Here is a 21,079-nt window from a genome sequence, read left to right on the forward strand (position 1 = left end):
ACCATGTTCCAGAAGAGCGGATCCAAGACTGAGCCCTGTGGGCAGCCTCTGAAGATCTGTCTGGAAATGGAACGATATGGAGTTTATACGACAACCATTCTGTTGCCAAAATAAGTTTTTATGCATTAATGTATAGATTGGCCGTCTGGAGTCTGTCGAGGACGTTTCGCCACCATCGGGTGTCAAATGCCCCGGCAAAATCTATTGCGATTACAAGTAGATATTAATGGTTTGTTATTTCAGCAGCTCTGGTAATGTTTTCCAGGGCATCCAGAGTGGGGCAACAAAAAGGTACAAGTACAAAGTGTGTTGAGGGTAAAACGGCACCAGGAATTTCTCCCATCTCCGCGAGTGTTCGCTGTATCGAGGGACAGTACTCTGTCAAGACCAGAGATTTAAAAGTCTGTGGATCATGTGTTATGTAGTATGTTGTGCCCATTGTTCTTCTGGCCTATTGGCTGTCGAGCCCCTGATGGGACCCGACGTTGTCCGTACTATGCCAACGAGGAGCTGGCCAAGTGTACCTTGAAATTTATTATACTCTAGCAGGTCCCACCGCTAAAATGGCAAATTCGAGAGGCCTAATGGGGCGGCAATAAATTTGGTGTTTATTTAAATTTGGATGCGTTGGGCTTTCGCGGTGTAAAGTATGATAGAGAAGTACATCCACATATACGCAATATGCTGGGGAACAATATGTTATTAAAGTTACGTCAGTTTTGATATAGAGGAGTGGTTGCATATATTATTATGCATTCAATATCCATTGAGCAATACACATTTATTTATGAGGTATACAAAAAAATTAACATCCTGTGCGATAGCGGATCTCGATGGAACCTATTATGAAAAGTGAAGATATGGTTCAACGAATGTTATGTTGCCTCATAATGTTTATTTATCAACTGCTGTTAGTTCTGCATGCTTTACAAATGAATAGAGAACTGACAGTCCTGATTACATATGTATGGTTTTCACTGTTCAAAATTTCCATTCTCGCTTGCACAACGTCCCCTGCCCCAATAGGATTTTTTCACATAATACGGAGAAAATATCTGAGTAATTTTTCTTTGACGTACTGCAGCAGTGTGAACGAGACTAAAATGAACCTATGTGAAAGAACAAATTACAATTTATAGCAGTGCGTGCTGCCACGAATTTCATAGGTAAATGAAATGAAGTTAATCATATCATGTTTCTTTATCCTAAAGGAAAATCTTGAGCATTTTTTGGAAAAGCGAGAGACTGAAATCTCTTTCCGAAGAGTAGATTCGTACTTCGATATACCTACAGAACAGAAAAGCCACTTCAAGTGTGTCTCCTATCCCAAATTACATAAAAGGCTGCTGTTTAGCCACCAGTTTTTCCCGCTTCTAGGCATGTCATTTGGTCATTTTCAGAGGAATACAGAGGTTTCAAAAACAATGGCTCGTTTTCGGAACCTCTGTATTCCGCATTTATTTCTAGGACTATCGACTTCAAGAGAGCCATCATGGTAAAGACGTCACAGAAACATCAGTTGCAGAATTTCTTGTAGTGAAGAGAGAGAGAATGGAGTACAGCCAGAGTAGCTCAGTGGCTGTACACCACGGAGAGTTTATAACATATACGCGGTCGGTTCTAAAACACTAAAATTGTATCTTGGAACCGTTATTCATAGCTGTCTGTCCGCGTATCACATCTACTCAATGAGACCTAAGCGGTTCCATTGCATATAGGTGAGTGACATATCACATCATGTTATGCTTGTTTGTTTGTTTGTTATTTGGTTTTTAGGAGCATTAGCAACTAAGGCCATATTGCTCCGGGATATGCGGTGGTCATTCCCTGACCTTTCCGCATCCTCCGTATTTGGTGGTGACAGGCTCGAACCCCAGTCTAATCAAGAAACGTGTGCTACGCACTGCTGCTCCTTCCCACCTGGCTACCGAGGCGCCTCATGTCATGCTGGAACATGTCTGTTCTGTAATATTTCATTATGCAATATTAATATTCCTGCAAGGATTAGATTACGGCTAGCTACTGGAGGGGAAAGTGAAAAATGTTTTTTTCTTTTGTTAATAAAAATGGATCCTTTTTTATAAAAAACAATTATAATCAGATTTTGCGTGAAGCTGGTGAACTCTGTAAGTAATGCAATTTAAATGTTAAACCGAGTTTTTAGTGTGATATCTAGAACAAGGGTTTATCTTTATTTAGTAATTTAAAGGTTTAAAGAAGGTCGGAAAGGCGCTAAGTTGTAGGTATAAAAAGGACAGAATTCATTCACTGAAGAAGTGGCAGGAAATGTCTAACAATGAACTGTATTCTTTTATAAAATGAGAATTATTACACAGAATTAAGTTCTTAGATTTTCAAAAAGGAATTCAGTTATTGGAATTGATAAAATAATTAGCATGAATTTACAATGTCTTTGGAATAATGCCTTTCTTTCAGCTTCGTATTTCTGTATTTCATTAATACAGAAATTTCTGAAATTTCTGAGGGAGAGGGCGCTGACTCTATTTAAAAGTTACAGCTGTCAGTTACAAGCTCCGCAAAAACGATAAGTGTTTGCCTTTTATTTACATGATTGTTGTTTTATATTGTACTTAATACGTAGTCATATAGTTATAGTTACGCTGGTTATTTTTTATTTTAATTTAGATAAAGAGTTTTGTGGATTTTACTTACGATAGGTAAAACCGTTATTTTTGTTCGATTTTTGTAGCCATTGTTTTTGTATATAGGGAATTCAAAGTTTTTGTAGGGAATTCAAAGTTTTTAATTGAGGTAGCTAGGTAGCTCTAACGCATAATTATATAGTAATACGCTTCACTGTTTCTATTTCATAGTTTCTATTCAAATACTACTGACATTTAATTCATTGATTTTATTAATTTAAACTACCATGCCCCGAACTAGAGCAGCAAAGCAACGGGCACAAAGTGGCAGGAGTGTTGTGACTCGGGGGAGAACTGAGGGGGGCGATTCTCCAACGCGTCACAGCCTAAAAAAATGTGCAACTTGTGAAATGTTTGCCGAACTGTCTGGAACGGAACATGATATTGCTATGGGGGATGTCTTTGTGTGTGCGCGATGTAAGGAGTGTAAGGAAATCAGGCGACAACTCAGCGTTGTTATGGGCCTATATGAGAGTTTGAAGGACAGGGTGGATGCCCTCGAAGGAAATAAATTGAGGGGCCCATCAAGCTCTCAGCTGCCCACATCAACGCCAGAGCTTGCACTTGGTCATCGCGCAACACAGCGGCAAACCCCAAGGCAGAATGCGCTGGTCCCACAGGAACTAGTAGTTGTTGGTGACTCTATTGTCAGGGAAACGGGGAACATGCTATGTAAAAAGGATAGGTGGAACAGGACCAGGGTATGTCTGCCAGGGGCAAAGGTTGATGACGTTGTAGAGCGGATATCATCTTTCAAGGGCACAAAAGGTGATATAGTTGTACACGTTGGCACTAATGATATTAAGAGTAGGAGACCGGCGGAATTACTCAACAAGTACAGGTCACTGTTGAAAAAAAGCCGAGAATTAGGGTTGCATTTGAAAGTGTCTGCAATTCTGCCCAGACACGATAGGAGGGAGTATATGATGAGAGCCTTGTCGATCAATTCGGCCCTGGAAAGATTGTGCAAGGCTCAAGGGGTAGAATTTTTTTCACCCTAGACTGTACTTGTTAACAGGAGAGACTGCTTCTACAGGGATGGGATACACTTAAATAGAAAGGGTGCAAGAATATTTGCTGATGCTTTCGAGGCAGTGTTAGGTGGGTCGGAAAACTGCTAGCTTGGGGGGGATACAAAGACTAATAGTTTAACAGTAACCGCAGGCAGAGGTGAAGGTGATTCTTGCACAACTTCTATTAGAATAAGAAGCGACCTGGAGCGAGGGGTGTTGGGGGTTTCAGGGACGGATGGCAGTCATCCTGGAATAGTTGGGTATATGGGATGTGTTAGGGTAACAAGGAATAGGCATAGGAGCATGTATGCTTGCATGTATACCAATGCTAGAAGTATAGTAAATAAATTTGATGAATTTGAAGTGTTGGTCAAGACATCAAAGGCGGATATTGTTGGGATAGCAGAGACGTGGTGTCACAAAGATATAAGGAATGCTGAGCTGGAATTTGGGGAGTACAATGTGTACAGAAAGGATAGACAGGACAGAAAGGGAGGAGGTGTTATGCTGTTAATTAAGAAAAACATAAAATCAAAAGAAGTGCATCCAGTTGATATAGATGGACAGTGCACTGTTGAGTCAGTTTGGTGTGACATGAGCACTGCGAAAGCAAAAATAAGAGTAGGAGTGTGTTATAGGCCTAATGACTCGAATGAGTACAATGAACAATTGTACAGAGAAATAGAGTGGGCCAGTAAATCAGAATGTCTCATAATGGGGGATTTTAACTTCCCAGATATTGACTGGAACTTGTGGGTTGGTCACTCACACACTAGTCAGACTTTTGTGGATTTATTGGATGATTGTTTTCTGCAACAGCATGTTCGAAGGCAACCAGAGAAAGTAGTACTCTTGATCTGGTTATCAGCAGTGATCATTCGTGTATTAAGAATTTGCAGATAAAGGAACCACTAGGTGGCAGTGATCACAGTGTGCTGAAGTGGGATTTACTCAAAGAGCTAACTACCGTCAGGGGTAAAGGAAAGGGTTTTTGCTTCCGTAGAGTACAGTGGTCTCAGACAGTTTTTTTAAATTCTGTACAGTGGGATCAACTGACGATGTTACAAACAGTAAATTCTAAGTGGGAAGCATTCAAGGAATTAATCGTGGATGCTACTAGACTTTTCATACCGATGAAGAAATATTGTTCAAGGTTTAGGCCTAAATGGTTATCAAATGAACTAATGAGACTCGTGACAGAGAAGAAAAATGCATGGGATGCATATAAATTATCAAGTGACTCAGAAGCCTATGGCAGATATAAGCTAGTCTGTAATCAGGTCACAAAGGAGGTTAGGCAGGCGAAGGCAGATTACGAGAAATCCTTGGCAAAAGATGCTAAGAAAAACAGCAAGGATTTCTTTACTTATATAAACTCTAAAAGGAAGGGGGATGAATCTCATTGGTCCACTTGATATCGATGGTTCGACTGTTGATGATCCTGCTCAGATAGCAAACAAACTGAATGAGTATTTTGCATCTAAATTCACACGTGAGGAATTATTACAGTTTGAAAATAGAAGAAGGTTATCAAATTGTAGCAGTGTGCTTAATGATTTTGTAATAACTGAGAGCAAAGTGGAGGAGAAATTGTTGAAGTTAAACATAAGAAAGGCACCTGGGGCGGATGGGATCTATCCAGTTATATTAAAGGAGGCGGCAAAGCAACTAAGCAAACCCATAGCCATAATTATGAGAGCATCCTTGGATTCAGGGGAGGTTCCCACGGACTGGAGATGTGCAAATGTATCCCCCATTCACAAAGGAGGTTCGAAGGGTGACACGAGTAATTACAGACCAGTTAGTTTAACTTCTGTTCCGGGTAAAATAATGGAGTCACTGGTTAAAGATGCATTGCAGGATCATCTAGACAAGACTGCAGCAATAATTCAGACACAGCATGGGTTTGTTAAGGGAAAGTCTTGTCTGACAAATTTGATTGGTTATTATGATGTGGTCACAAAGGAACTGGATGCAAAAAATAATTTTGATATCATATACTTGGATTTCAGGAAAGCTTTTGACACTGTTGCGCATGGAAGACTACTGTACAAATTGGAGCAGAATGGTATTAAGGGTAAGTTGCTACAATGGATAAAAGGATGGTTAAGTGGGAGAAGACAGAGGGTGGTAATCAATGGGTGCTGCTCTTCGTGGACTAATGTTATTAGTGGAGTCCCACAGGGTTCGGTGTTGGGTCCACTGTTGTTTTGTATATTTATCAATGATATTGATGAAGGTATATCAGGCTTAATGTCGAAGTTTGCAGATGACACGAAGGTTGGCAGGGTTGTTAATGACAGTAATGGCAGTGTGCTACTGCAACAGGATCTAGATAATTTGGGCAGATGGGCTAAGAAGTGGCAACTGAAGTTTAACCTTGACAAATGCAAAGTACTGCATATGGGTAGAAGTAACCCCAGAGAAACGTACCAACTGGGTGGTACTACACGTAAGGTGGTAGAAAATGAAAAAGACCTCGGAGTAATTGTGCAGTCAGATATGAAGTTTTCTGAGCAATGTAGACAGGCTGCTAGGGCAGGTCATGGGGTTTTGTCAATGATATATAGGAATTTTGCTAGCAGGGAAAAGGAGGTGATTGTCCCTCTGTATAAGGCAATGGTCAGGCCACGCCTTGAGTACTGCGTACAGGTCTGGAGGCCTCATTTTAGGAAGGATGTAGATTTGCTTGAGCGTGTACAGAGAAGAGCAACACGATTGGTGAGGGGAATGAAGGGATCCTCTTACCAAGAGAGGCTTAAGTTCTGCAAATTGCAGTGGCTGGAGACTAGGCACCTGCGCGGTGATCTGATTGAGGTCTATAAGGCCTTGAATGGGTTGAGCACGCTGAATTCTGATGGGATCCTCCCACTTGTTCAGAATACGAACCTACGGGGACATAAGTTCAAATTAAGAAAGGATAGATGTAGAATAGATGTGCGGAAATTTGCCTTTAGCCAGCGGGTGGTTAATTGCTGGAACAAACTTCCACCTGTCGTTGTGGAAGTTGATAGGTTAAATAAATTTAAGGAGGAACTGGACAGGCATTTGGAGGGTATGGTGTGATTTTTTTTATTTTTTTTTATTTATTTATTTTTTTTTTGGCTGATGCTGCATAAGCTCCTACACTTGCTTTCTTGCGTCAAGTGCCACTACTACTACTACTACTACTACATTCTCTGTATTTCACAACAATAAGTGAAATACAGAGAACGTTGCTTTTTTTTTTAAATCATTTATTTCGTCTTTGCACGAGCTGTGATTAAACATTATTAATTCAGAAGAAAAGCTGAAATTTGTGTTTAATTTAAATTAACAGTCTGAAACAGTACATTGGTTTTTAGTCTTGGAATCGTTTCATATAGTAATTTTATTGATTAAAAGAATAGCAGTAGTAAATAAACAGTGCTACTTTAGAAATAACAATGCTTATTAACTCGATATTTTCAGTATGAATGCATTTTCCGTTTGTCTTCCTGATTAATCTTTTCTTACAGAAGCATTCAAACTTGCATATTTTTTTTTTATAAAACAAATTGGATCGGTTAAAGTTTCCGCATGATCATATGACAAAGGGCAGATCAGAGCACAATCATATTGCTCACTAAGCTGTCTCTACGAAGAGAAGAGTAATGTTTTTTTTTTGTTCTTTTTATTGTTACAACAAAGCGTAATAATTATGTTTTAATGAAGTTACATTGCGTTTTAGTCAAAATGCTCACTAGAACACATTTTAATTTTAAAATAATAACATTTAACTCGCCAGTTTTGCAAATAATTATAAGAACGAATTGTAATATATTCACTCATTTTTCTAGTTAGAAAATTTAAATATGGGTGAATCTTCTTTTAATAATATTTGGCGTAGAAGAATTGAAGAAATGTCTTTAGCATATTCGCAGGTAGCTATCCAGTGCCCATAAAATTATTTGCAACATTACTAACTCGGCATGCAGCATTGCAGCTTTTCAACAGGTGGGTTCCTCCATCACAGTGTAGTGATTTCGTTCTTTCAGTAATTTAGAGAGCTCCCAGTTTGATTACTCTCGGAGAATGGAGTTATCCTCAAGGAACTCGGACATAATTCACTTATGTACTTTGGTTTAAGATGTTGCTATGTAAAACCAACAACACGAACAGTTCGAATCCCCTCAAGCTTAGCTCTTGTAGTGAATGAAGAAATTCACATGAACAGCTGTAGAGTGTTTCATATAAATGAATAGTTTTGAAAGGAGTACATATTTCTATTCCTGGAAACGTTTCATATAACAATTTTATAGATTAAAATAATAATAGAAAATAATCTGAAATGCTAGTTTAAAACGAGAGATGTTGGAGTTATAGTTCTGATATCTTCATGGACACTCTTTAGGACAAATGCATTTTCCATTTCTGTCTATGACGAATCCTTCTTTACAGAAACATCCAATCCTGCATGTTTGTCTCCAGCAATATGGATCGTCGGAAGGCTTTGTATAATTGTCACACGTCAAAGGACAGATTGGACCACATCCATATTGCTCATTAAGATTGCAATCTGCGAATAAAAAGATTAATGATATCACCAAAAAATGAAGTACAATTATTTTTTAATGAGGATACTGTTTCTGCATTTAAAAAAAAATTAATTATGTTTACTTAGAAAAGAGTGTTTCTGAAACGCTTTCTAATTCCTATTTCAAATATAACCGGTTTCTTCAAAAATCATGAAAGAAGTTTGATTTTTCACATTCTGCTAAAATTTTTATTAATTTCGGCAGAATTTATGCACTAAAATTATAATAAAATGCTATTTTTACCTGAATTTTATATTTAAATACATCTTGAAAACAATATTAAAAAGGGTAGTATGGTAAAAATTCCACTAAACCCTCATCTCTCATTTTAAAAACTGATCTATGATACGTAAATTTTAATTTCTTTGATTTTCTTGAAGACCCTTGTACTTTACAGTCCCTCTTTAGCATCCAGCAATAGTTACCCATCATGAGCAGAAAAAGACGGCATGGAAAAGTTACATAGCAATAAAACCTATAACAGCTACAAATTGATCCGTGCCACAGAAAAGGTTAGGCTGGCAAAGGCAGAATATGAGAAATCGCTGGCAAAGAGTGGGGATAAGGAATTCTTCACACACACACACACACACACACACATATATATATATATATATATATATATATGAAAAGAAGTGAAGGAAACACCAAATCGGACCGTTATGTAATCGACATGGGATAGTATTAGATACCCCACCTGAAGCTGAACTCTACAGTTATTACTTTGCAGCGATATTTACAGAAGAAAAACCCTTTATGTCAATGAGAAATTCTGAGAGTGAAGTTGAAAAAAAAATGTAATTAATGATGTTGAAATTTTACATGTTTATTTAATGAAAAAACTTTTGAGCCTACAGGCCAGTAAGGCTCCTGGGGTTGATGGTATAATCTTAAGGGAGGCGGAAAGTGAGTGCACTGAACCATTGAGGCTAATTACGAGAACATCACTGGACTCGAGTGATTCCGTTGAATTGGAAAAGTGTTATTGTATCTCCAATACATAAGGGCGGTTCTAAGAGTGAAGTGAGAAATACCGGCCAGTCAATCTAACTTCAGTTTTAGGGAAAAGCATGGAGGCAATGATCAAGGGTGGAATTCAAGATCATTTAGATAGAAATGGAATTCTGAAGGATACTCAGCATGGTTTTGTAAAGGGAAAATTATGTTTAACTAATCTAGTTAGCTATTTTGACAGGGTCACACAAGAGTTGGATTTAGAAAATAATTTCGACATTGTTTATTTGGATTTCAGCAAAGCATTTGACTCGGTCCCACATGAGCGGTTACTTTATAAGCTGGAACAGGTTGGAATCACTGGGAAAATCCTTAAATGGATAGCTGTATGGCTTCAGGGCAGGAGGCAGAGGGTTGTGATAAATGGTTATTCCTCAGACTGGATTGATGTAAAAAGTGGGGTTCCCCAAGGATCAGTATTAGGACCACTGTTGTTTTTCATTTTCATAAATGACATCGATGAAGGGATAGAGGGCTTGCTGTCTAAGTTTGCAGATGATGTAAAGATTGGTAGAGTAGTTAATGATCACCGCCAAGCAGAGCTTTTTCAAAGTGACCTAGATAACTTAAGAGATGGCCAGAAAAATAACAGCTATGCTTTAATCCAGCAAAGTGTAAAGTATTATACTTGGGGAACAGTAACCCCAAAATAACTGGACACTGTCAGTAGTCGAGAAAATGGCAACGATCTGAGAAGTTTCGTTGAAATAATTTTTTTCTAGCTGTCTTCAGCCTCTTCTACGGTCTTGATACACTTACAGATATAAACAAAACGCCTAACCTAATCCAGCGCACGAATATCTTGCCCCACATATATTTAAACATGCGCTATTCTGTATAGAGAAATAAATGATTCGAAATTATTACAAGTGCTGAAAACGGAGCAGAATAACAAATTTATTTATCCATTCAGGAACAAATAATTAATTCTAATTATTATTACCATAATTATAAATTAAAGTGTTGAACTAAATGTAAATCACATTTTAAAAAAATAATTTTAATATAATTATTGCAAATTCGGCTTTCTTTAAGTTAAACAATTCTTTTCAATTATACAGAAACATACATTGATAGGTAAAAGTACGTACCTTCTTCTTGTGTCCAGCAAGAAGCGAAAAGAGCAGTTACAGCAATCAAAATCCTACACACCATCATTGCGAAGTCGGGATTTATCTGAAATGAATTATTACCAGGGATTTAATTTTGTCTCAGAAAAGAAAGGTCAGAAGATAATGAACTATACTTCAACAAGCATCTCTTGTTTCATTATGTATTAATCTGACAGATCTGTGACGTTTCGTTCAAATGAAAATTTCCTCTCTTTTTTTTTTTTTTTTTTTTTTTTTTTTTTAGCCATCTTCAGTCTCTTCTACGGTTTCGGTACATTTACAGATATAAACAAAAAGTATATTTAATTTCTTGTAGAGCAATTTCTTTCGACATCAAAATTTCTATATTTCTGTTATTCATTCCACGACAGTTATGAAGGCTTACTGATCCCCTTGACATGATTTGCCAGTCAATTAATCTCTCGGAGGACTGATTTCCTGCAATGAACTTACTTCCAAGGCTAATTGGCGTCTACTACTGTTCCACCGCGTTGACCACTTGGCCACATCAAGCAGCGATCAACATTATGGTATGTAGCCAACGTGGTATTATTCCTCATCTTTAATTCCATGTTCTTCCAATGGAAACTAAAACACTCAGTCAGAATTGGTCTGAAGGTATAAATTTTCCTCTATTCATTTCGAAAAGCGAGCACACTACTACCTAGTTCTAAATTCACTTAAATTCCCAATTTCCTTTCAGCTGTACTGTCGGATTTTATAAACAAAAATACCAAGAATTTGAAACTAACTCTTCACTCGTTGAAACTTATCTGCATGAAGAAATCGGACTTCGGAAATCACCACTCACAATTTCAATATTTACAGTAGGTACAGGAGCTCCAGAGCTTGAGGTATTGAAATATCAATTTTCACTAAACCTGCTATTTGTTATTGCCTGTAAAATTCCTCAGGCTGAAGGCCTGTACTGTCACATTTAGAGTTCATAATACCAACCATCTAAAGGCTCAAATATCTCCAGTTGACAGGCAAATATACGTGTTCTATGTAATATTTCCCTCTACTTGAGAGGCATCTAATTGTAAGCTCCATCAGACTGTTAAAATTGATACTCTTACTCTCATCCTTTGTACTTAGAATGTCGTAATCCTAGGAGATTCAAAAGTTACTATTATTATTATTATTAACAGCTACAAAACAGCAAACAACGTGCCTGAGGGTGCAGCTACAAAGAATTATTACATAGCTTCAAAAAGCTTGGAGTATACATTTCCCAAAGTAAAGAAAAAAGTAAATGTACAGATAAAATAAAACTAAATAAATAAAAGGACTCATCCGTCCTATTTAAGTGAACAGGCAGAGCACTGGTATTTCTTCACACACAATCAGAGTCTTAGAACTTAAAAGAAGAGTCTATTTTAAGTCAGGTACCGGATGAGGTTAGCAATTTCAGTTGCCTCTTGAAGTGTCCGGGGGTATCAAATATCTCAATATTTGCTTTGTTCATTGATCTTGCAGTCCTGTTGTAGAAGTTGTAGTATCCATAATTTGTTCTCGCATAGGATGGTTTCAGCAGTGGATGGTTTCTTAACGCTCCTGTCAGAGCGTTGAAATTTATTTGTGAGACGAGATGAGGGCAATTCAGGGTACCATTTAACAGTTGGTTAAGAAGTAGTAAGTCGGCTTTATCTCTTCTTTTATTTCTTTCATTTATTTAAATTTTAATTAAATAAATTTAGTTCATTTATTTAACTCCGAATTCGAAGTGGCTTCATCTGGAGGAAGATTAAGCCGTGGTAGAAATGCGGGTTCAGTCTCAAGCTCTTCTTTTCTTTCATATTAATTTTGTAAAACAGCTTTCTTCACAATTGAGATAGCAACAGGACTCAAATGACATCGACGCCATGCTCTTAGAATTAATTTTAGAAAAGCAAATAGTTTTGTTTGGTTGCATTTTTACAAATATTAGTTGAAACTAATTAATATTTCTAAAAATTGCCGAAGATGCCAAGAGGCTGGTAGAGGAATTTCAATTATTTTCTTTGATTGAAAGAGAATTATTATTCTCTTTCAATCAAAGAGAATAATTTCAATTATTCTCTTTGATTTCATTTCTTTAGTACAAATATAGAAAAAGCAAGTACCCAGCTTAGTTATCAGCAGTCGCCAAAGAACTCAACCGCAAAAAGGCCATGAGCAAAAAAAACTCATTTCCATATATACCACACTTGTTTTATAAAACGAGTGCGGTATCTAGGATCTCATTTTTACAAAAAGGAAGAATTTTTTGCTGACTTTTGTCCCAAGCAGGTTAGCAATATCAACTGCAAAGTAGTAGGGATTTGCAATTCTCACCATCCTCGTGGATTACGCCTTCAACACTTTGGTATTAATTTTCAACAGTGTTATGAATTCTCTGCCGAACCCAAGCAGATGGGGAGATAAATGACTGATAAATGAAGGAAAAGTGGAAGAGAAATTGTTGAAATTGAACATAAAAAGACATCAAGGGTGGATGGAATCTATCCAATTATATTAATTGAGGCCACAAAGGAGGTAAGCATACAATTAGCTATAATTATGAGAGCATCCTTGGATTCAGGGAATCCTATAAACTGGAGATGTGCATATGTATCCCCAGTTCATAAAGGAACAGGACATGTAACATAAATAACAGAGCTGTTAGTTAACGTCTCTCGTTATTTATTGGCCGAATTTGTCGAGCCTGGCGAAGGATGCAATTCATATCATTTCACAAAATTCCCACTTTGCTCAATCTAAACATTTTGGTAGAATAAAAACAATTTATGACATTTATGACTGATTGCATTAGTTGCCTTGGCATGTATCCGAAACAAATCAAGGTGCGACTCTCCTTCGACAAAATCTTTTTCTTGTCGTGTTTTGCGTCCAGCGAAACAGAAAATCGATTACAGAACACATGCAATTTATAGAAAATACATACAGCGACTAAGGCCATACGGCGCAATGTGGCCATAGTCGCTGATGCGCCTAAAATCTGCCTGACGACAAACAAACGAATGATTTGTATATAAATATTTCTTTTAGCAATGTTCCTCAGCATTAGCAAAAAAAAAAAAAAAAACACAAACCACAAATAAATAAAAAGAGAAAGAAAAATTAATGTTAAGAGGTTTTCCGAGTAGAAGTTCGTACATTAACAGCGTACTATTTCTCTAATAGCGTTTGTTCTTCGGGTTTTTTTTTTTTTTTTTTGAACAGAGGGAGTTCCTAGTTAGCGAGGATTGGGAAAACATGCTACCCTCACCGGAGGGCTTCTGATATGACAACAGTGTGAAAAAGTGTTCATAAAGATTTCCTCGTTCCCCATCTTTTGCGATGATTCGAACTCGGTGCTGTTTTGGCCAGTGTGAACGAACAGGGATTTTAGGTACAGTGCTACCATTGTGGGTTTCTTGAATTAGCAACTGTAATTGCGTCTAGCAGTATAAACCTTTTTTTGCAAACCAGTCGAATAGTAATAGTGCACTGAAAGGATAGAATTCATGGGGTTCCTGGGTAACTCAACGCTGTCACTCCTCTCGTTAGTGGATGAATCCACCGCTTGGCAAGTATATAGCTACACGCCAATCACGTAGACTGTAATTCGATGTCAGTATGGATAAACGTCGTGAGTTAACCGACTTTGAAAGAGTGATGATGGTGGGTGCCCGACGCATAGGTCACTCTATCGCGGAGGTGGCAGAAATTGCACTATCCCCGTTCGACAGTATCAAGAGTGTATGGGGAATACGCCATAATCGAGGACAGAGGTGTGTGTGTGTTTTCATGTATATTCATAAAAACGATGGAAGTCTGAGTGTGTGTTGGGTTGTGTATGTCAGGCAACTTTGCCACCAGGGAGCAGCCAACACTTGGGCGGATGCTTCTTGGTGCCCGTCCCTAGGCGTGAGGAGCCGGACCTGGATCTACTATCACTGTTGAGCGCTCTCAGCGCTCAAAAATCCCGCACCCACCGGAGGTAGTGCAATACCGGTGAGTGCCAAAAATCCCGCTCACTGGTCGATCAAATCTGGGACCCAGCAAAAAAAAAAAAAAAACTGTAAAAAACTGTGATATTTTAGCTGGAGATGTATACCAGACAAGAAAACAATCGGGTAAAGGACTCCAGAGTCCAGGACATAATTCAACCTCTGCTGTCACCGGTCTTCATCTGCCAGTTCTAATGGAGACATCTCAGCACAGTTCTCTTCGTGAATACCGCCAGAAAGAAAATCTGAAGAGCCTCAAAGTTAGCAGGACTGCCAACCAGAACAAACACATTATCTTCTGTAAGATCCGGAACACTGTTCACAATTGCTTGACGTTCCACGTTGTATTGACTACAACTGAAAAGTACATGCAACCAGGATCCCTTCTGTTCCTCTCCACAGGAAGAGAAGGGATCAGAAGGGAAGCAATCCCCATTGAAACAACTTACCTCGAAGTGAGCCATGCCCAGTCAACAGGTAGGCAGTATACATTGAGGGAGAAAACCATGTCAACATTGATTTAGATGACACAAAGTCAGCTTGAGAAATAAATTGGAAACACATTGTTCAGCTTCAGCGCTGTGGGCGGAGAAAGCTGGTGGATGAACGTGGCCATCGACATCTTTCTCGCATTATTTCAGCCAACTGGAGAGCGACAGTGGCACAAATCACAGCCGACTTCAACAAGGGAGGTGCCAGAAAAATGTCTCCACCAAGACCATCAGGCGATCATTAGCCGCCGACCCATCAGAGCCCCATTGTTAACATCACGACACAGGACTCTACGCCTCAACTGGACGATAAAACATTGCACTGGACCTTGGATGATTGGAGACGGATCTCCTAGTCTTAGTCCCATTTGCAGTTATCTCGAACTGACGGGCAGTGCGTGTCTGGCGGAAACCGCACGAAGCTATGCACCCGTCATGTCAACAAGGACCTGTTTAAGCAGATGGACGGTCGGTAATGGTCGGGAACATGTTCAACTGGCACAGATTCGGACCTCTGGTACATCTAGACGGATCTCTGAACGGTCCAGGTTACGTGTCCATCTTTGCAGACTATCTGCATCCCTTCATGGTCATCGTGCACCCATTTGGCAATGGACTCTTCTAGCAGGACAATGTGCCTCCCCACAGAACCATCGTGACTAGAACATGGTTCGAAGAACACTCCGGAGATTTTACCACCATGGAATGACATTCCCGTTCACCAGACATGAACCCTGTGGAGCATCTTTGGAGTGCTGTGGAAAGGTCTCTTCGAGCTTTCGATCCTACCCGTTACTAGGTAGGTATGCCACTTAGTGTTATGGAACTTTGTACGCCACTAAATGTTCAGCGCCTCCGTAGCCAGGAGCAGCAGCAGTGCGTAGCACATGCTTCTTGATTAGACCGGGGTTCGAGCCTGGGCCCACCAAATAGGGAGGATGCGGAAAGGTCAGTGGAATGACCACTGCATATTTCCCTGGAGCAATATGGCCTTAGCTGCTAATGCTACCAGATAACAAACAAACAGTGTATATTCCACAATCCATAAACCAGACTCGGTAAAAATATTGCAACATTCCTATAACCTCATCTATTAGGAGTTATCTAAAAATATATATAACAATAAACGTGTGACTCAGTGGCTGAACAGAGCTAGAAATTTCAGTAGTTTTACTGAAAGTTGTTCTACCACGTTAAGAGAATATTTGTTTTCCCTGCTTCGCATAAAGGTGGAATAAATCGCAATTAATGGAGAGCAGTTGTTAAACTGAATGATATTCCTAGCGAGAAGCTCTGTTAAATAAGAACTCTTTATTGCCTACAAAAGGCACACACCGCACACAAATACCCTTCACGGCTACAAGCCAGGGGTTTATACAAAGGCTAATATAATCAAGGGTAAGATAGGAGAGAAAAAAAACAATACTATTAATAAATAAATAAAATAAAATAAATATTCATTTATTGCAAATACAGCAAACCCATCACAACAAATGGCTAGGGGCAGGTAAAAATACAACGGGAATGACATAAAATAATCAAGTATATGTACATAGCAGATTTTATATAGATATTAACAATGACTAGGAATTTTAGTTATGAATTTAAAAATTGCAGAACAGTTATGAATTTTAAAAAAAAATTGCAGAACAGGACATTTGGCTTTCAGTTGCAATTACTGGGTTGGATTATTTTTCTTCATTTTATCGGAGATCTGACTCCTGTAGGCTTCGGAGTTGATTAACCTGTTGCAATCAATGTTGTGATGATTTATGAGGTGAAGAGATGCATTGGGGAATATTCTATCCATCTGTTTGAGCCTGGAGAGGTTGGATTTGAATTGCTGGTTTCTTGAATTTTCCCTCTTGGGGATAGCTATTATATTGGCTAAGTTTGGTGAATCGCATTCAGAGGTGATTAACTTTGTAAGAAGCGTGACTCCAGACTCGTTGATCATCTGTTGCAGAGGCTTTGTTTTTAGGTTTTTATAAAGCTGTTGCCTGGATATTGTATGGGGAAAACGAAGCTTACTATTGAGCCATCTAAGAACCCAATATTCTAGGGCAAGGAATTTCTTGACGGTTACTTGAGGAGCACCAGACCAGATTTCGGAAGCACAGGACAGAATGGGAAAGATGCATCTTTGAACATGCTTAATGACTGTTTTTCTGTCTTGAATCGCTGCTGTTTCTTGTTTGATTAACCATTTTGCTTTTTGAATTTTTTGAGCAACATATAAATAGTGGGCATTAAAGGAGAGATTTTTTATCAAAAACAACTCCAAGGTCTTTGTGAGCGTAAACATTTGGGATTGGGACATCTGCAATTTTTATTTCTATGTGGTTGGGTTGTTTCTGAAGGGAATAAGTAATTTGAGCAGATTTGCTCGCATTTATATTCAGATTGAGATCTTTCAGGTACTCGATGATTTCACAAATCTGTGAATTCGCATCATTGATAACTTTGCGAATATCATCACTGGCTTTGGAGATTATAAATAACTTTAAATCATCGGCATATGCCAGTAGATTTGGATTTTCTTGTAGAAGTGGTTGAAGAGATGCTGAAAATATAGTACTGGAGAGAACGGCTCCTTGGGGAATGCCTGTTGAGGTTGTGACGAGAATATTGTCAGTACTAGTGGGGAAGAGGAGAAGTCTGCGATTTAGGCTGTATTGAAGATAGGAAATAATCATTGTGTCAACGAGAAAATGATTTTTTAGTATTTGAAAAGCTTTTTTGAGATCTATGTTGTCGAAAGCACCTTTGATGTCAAAATAAAATACATCGCATTGTGCCTTATCTTGAAACGCAGTTTGGATGCGTACAATGGTGTCAGCTAGGCTTGTTGTTGTGGAGCGCCCTCTAGGACCAAAATGCATATTGACAGGCGCATTAGCGAAGATTGCATGTTGAAGATATGGGAGCATGATTTTTTCAATAATTTTAGTAATTATTGACGAAACAGCAATTGGTCGATGGCCGGGATGGTTATTTCTGCAAGCTTTTTTAGGAATCAGCGTAATCCTGAAAGTTTTCCACTGTCTTGGAAGGAATGACTGGCAGATGCACCTGGAAATTATATGCACTAACGAATCAATAATGTATACGCTGGACAATCTAATAATAAAACCAGGGATGCCGTCAGGACCTTCACTACTATCAGGGCGTATTTGGTTAACTGCACGCTGAACTGTATTCTTGTTCACAAGTTGGTTAATTAGCAGGGCTTGATCCGGAGACACATCATGTTGCACTTTGTCTGCTTGTTCATAGGAATTAAATGCTATAAATCTGTTTTGTATACCTTCAGTGAAAATGTCAGATCTGCTTGTTTCCATATTGCATCTTATCCATTCAGAAACTAGATCGTGCTGTAAGGTAGCTGTTGTTTTTGTAGAAAGTGCTCTTTTATTGTGCTTTAGCGTGGACATAGCATAATTTTTGTATGACTGAATTTATTTGAGTTGAAACAATGCTCCGCTCTTTTTATATTTTATGTGTGCTGATGAAGTGCCGTATTTCTTCCACTGTCTGTGATATTTTTGCTTACTTTTAAAGTAAGGGTTCAGGTGGGATTTGAACCAAGGTTTGGAGTGAGAAGATATTCTAACAAGTTTGGATGCCGACTCTGTTTTCAGTTGATTCAGCCATTTTATAAGAAGAAAGGTGGCGTCCTGTATAGGAATATTTTTGAGAGAATCCCATGGATAGTATTTTAAGAGCTGCAAAAACTTTTCTTTCTGAAGGAATTTAATTGATGATATTCTTTTAGTGATTTCCAGAGGGGGGCGAGGATTCCCACAGCAAATTGTTGCTTGCAGTTCTATACTTTTGTGGTCAGATTTAAATGTAATGTTCCTGCTAAGTTTTTCATGCAGTGGAAAGTTAGAGTATACAAGATCAAGCGCTTGATTACCTCTTGTAACAGGGACGTTGATTTTTTTAGCTCCTAGAACTAAAAATGAGTCGGACAGCAGCTTCATTTGTAGATTATATTTGGGCAGGGAAGGTTAAAGTCGCCCATTATAATGATGTTAGTTTGAGGCTTAAGAACAGTAGTGATCCAGGTTATTACTTCATTAATGATGTCATCAGTAGGTCCAGGCGGAATATAAATATTATAAATTTGTAGCAGAGAATCTTCAACTTGGATTAGTAGGGAAATTCCTTCAAAGTTGAAAGTATCAGAGTTGTATGTGTTCAAAACTTTAAAATTGGATTTTACAATTATTGCTGTCCTACCACCTCTACGATTAATTCTTGATGTCATGAATGGCGTGTAACTGAGATTCTTCGGCAGTTTATTACTAATTATACAAGTGTAGGATTAAACATTGAGAAAACAAATTGCAAATTTACATATGAAAATATATACACAACAGCATGTTATCAAGTTAAATTATTCTCCAGGGAGCAGTCCTTTTACAGTGTTGGAGTCATCGGAGCCGGCGCGGGAAGTTGGAACAATGTAGTGAGGGATCCATGGCAGTGATGGACAGGTCCTGGGGAGCAGGTTCTAATATCTTTTGACGTGATCCCGAGAAGGAAGTCGATGGAGTAAGTTCTGCCTGTATTTTTTATCCAATGCGAACTTGTAGAGGTTGCCATCCAAGGAGTGTATGTACTGCAGCATTTGCACGGGTAAGATTCGATCGGATAACTTTAACAGTTTTGGGGGGGGGGTGGCCTGAAGGACTGGATTGACCCGAAGGTTTGGTACTGGGATTCTCCATCCGCAGTTAGCCCAGAAGTCTAGTTCCGAAATGATGCTAACCATCATTTTAAAGCAAAGACGAGTCTTCTCTCATGGATAATGGCAGGAAGACGTCTGATGTTTAGAGCTGCCACCATCTGGGTGGGCCTTGGTGCAGGGGGGAAATAGTGCCGGTGCAGAGAGAAGCAAGGAGAAAAGTACTGTATCAAATGTCCTGTTCGATACGCCTGCCTTGAATTAGTGTAATGATGCAATGATTTATAAAATTCATCGGTACAAAACTTTAATAGCTGTGATTTTTTTCCTTAGGACAATACTGTAGAATAATATTTTAATCAGAACATTCTGAAACGAAATCCTTAGTCCCTTGAATGAATCCATTTAAAGGAATAATGCATTTAAAATTACTTGGAGAATTTTATTTAAAATGTTGTGTGGAGTTTAAGATCTATTAAAGATAATAGTGCCCAACTGATTTATTATATTCTATTTAAATAAAGTAAAAAAATAATAATAAATATCCGTTATGAAAAGGAGAAAAATTCGTTGATGAAAATGAACAATTTTCTTTAAAAGATAATTTTATTCATTCCGATAATAATAATATGGGACGGAATGCGATAATAGTGTAAGAAATCCAAACATACCTTGAATGAATCGAAGCAATATTTAGAAGCAAGAAAACAGACTACGTTGTGCTTCCAAGTAATGTACCGTACAATTTCATCGTCGCTTGAGTGCCACGTATATACATTACATGTCCAAAATGTCTCACATACACCTACACGTATCCTGCGTGTGCGTACGCATCCCACACATGCACAGGATATGTGTGGACATATATTTTATCAAGCAATATAATCAAATTCCAGCCCACTGTTACATACAGGGTGATTCAGAAATTGAGGCAAATATTACACCAACCTATTCAATTGAAAACCAAGTTAGTACTTTCAGAGGCTATAAACGAAAAACGCATTTAGGAAGCACGTAAATATCTATGCCATTTTAAACACGCTTTTCAAGCCAAGTTGTGGCTGATCGGTTCAGGAAACTGCCGAAGCAGCTTGAATATGGTTTGAAATGTGTTTCCTGGTCTTAACTTTGTGTTTCTTACAAAATGCTTCATGTGTTCCCTTCAGAACAAAATCGAGAATTGAATAGAGTGAATGAGACAGTCTTCTTTCCGAAATACTAGAATACATTTAGTCAGAGTTGGACATATGCAATATTTGCAGCATAGTGAAATTTAAACTGGTTCTGAATTTATTTTGATTTAACTCAATTGGTTGAGAAATCTGCACTCGCCACTTGCGAAGCTTATCGCTGACTACGTTTAGCCTTGCACTGACCTGCTTCCACAAACGACAGCATATTCCATGTTGGAAGAACATTATTGTGCCACGGACACGAACAGTCGGTAGCTGCAAACCCTAGATATCCTTCAGGGAATACTAGCGATCCGATCAAATAATTTCTTCAGTGCTGACTCCACGTTACTGTTGAACTACAGCTGACATCGGGCTTGTCTGATAACGT

The 21,079-nt window shown here is 38.4% G+C and overlaps 1 protein-coding gene and 1 long non-coding RNA gene across 2 annotated transcripts in view; both read right to left on the reverse strand.

The window, feature by feature from the left end:
- The window catches only part of LOC150084608 (von Willebrand factor-like), a 283,645-nt gene that overhangs the window by 99,164 nt on the left and 163,402 nt on the right, over nucleotides 1-21,079 (reverse strand). The window lies entirely within an intron of this gene.
- LOC150084609 (uncharacterized) lies at nucleotides 8,114-20,244 on the reverse strand. The gene is made up of 3 exons (XR_016547112.1): nucleotides 20,188-20,244; nucleotides 10,338-10,422; nucleotides 8,114-8,213 (listed from the first exon to the last, which is right to left on the reverse strand). It is a non-coding gene; the product is annotated as an uncharacterized LOC150084609 (long non-coding RNA).

The sequence above is a fragment of the Mastigoproctus giganteus genome, chromosome 6, assembly GCF_048544385.1.
Source record: "Mastigoproctus giganteus isolate SK-2022 chromosome 6, ASM4854438v1, whole genome shotgun sequence".
NCBI classification, from domain to species: domain Eukaryota; kingdom Metazoa; phylum Arthropoda; class Arachnida; order Uropygi; family Thelyphonidae; genus Mastigoproctus; species Mastigoproctus giganteus.